Source organism: Octopus sinensis, linkage group LG3 (assembly GCF_006345805.1).
Source record: "Octopus sinensis linkage group LG3, ASM634580v1, whole genome shotgun sequence".
NCBI classification, from domain to species: domain Eukaryota; kingdom Metazoa; phylum Mollusca; class Cephalopoda; order Octopoda; family Octopodidae; genus Octopus; species Octopus sinensis.
The window spans coordinates 150,156,056-150,156,967 of NC_042999.1; the positions used below are offsets into that span (position 1 = coordinate 150,156,056).

At 37.2% G+C, this 912-nt stretch overlaps 1 long non-coding RNA gene across 1 annotated transcript in view; it reads right to left on the bottom strand.

Annotated features, from left to right (window-relative positions):
* Positions 1–683, bottom strand: part of LOC118762821 — a 5,878-nt gene extending 5,195 nt beyond the window's left edge. The window contains exon 1 of the long non-coding RNA XR_004998570.1: positions 672–683. This is a non-coding gene — a long non-coding RNA (uncharacterized LOC118762821). The remainder of the gene's footprint in view (positions 1–671) is intronic.
* Between the last annotated feature and the right edge of the window lie 229 nt (positions 684–912).

Here is a 912-nt window from a genome sequence, read left to right on the forward strand (position 1 = left end):
TTAATATATTTGTTTATAGCCCACAAGGGGGCTAAACATAGAGAGGACAAACAAGGACAGACGAAGGGATTAAGTCGATTACATCAACCCAAGTGCGTAAATGGTACTTTATTTATAGACCCCGAAAGGATGAAAGGCAAAGTCGACCTTGGCGGAATTAATAATTAATAATTAAAAGGGGCTATATTAATAATCTTTTCTACTGTAGGCACAGAAGTTCAGTGTCTTTGCCAGGAGCACAATGCAACAATGGTGATGTGAGATAGGAACCTTCAGCTGGTCAGTTGGCGCACTGTCAACTGCTAGAGACCAAATGGATCAATAGCAGTAACATGATAATCAACTGTTATTAGCACTTCACTACGTCTTGTGTCACGTACACACTAACTTTCAAGACACCTCTTGACACTGGTTTCATTCAATCAGTTACTGGTCAGTTTTTATATATATAAAAAAAAAATCAAATATTTTTCTTTTCAGGTTTTCAGCTCAAGATAGACTATCAAATTTCACCGGACACTGTCTGCTTGTATGTGGTTGAGACAATCATTTTCAGCCAATCAAATCATTTCCTTTTGGTAACAACATTTTCCTTGACACCCAGTTGGAGCCAAATGTCGCATATTTTTTTTTTACATGAAACCAGAGATTATCTCAGTGTAGTATAGTACTGTTTCTATATTGCATGACAAATTAGACATTCTTTCATACATCCTCTCTTACTCTCTCTCTTTTGGACTCTCTCTCTTTCTGACTCTCTCTCTCTTTTGGACTCTCTCTCTTTCTGACTCTCTCTCTTTCTGACTCTCTCTCTTCCTGACTCTCTCTCTGTCTGACACTCTCTCACTAAACTGTATAAAATGAATGTTCTTACATCATATAGATTACTTTGAAGACTGCAAAGATAACATG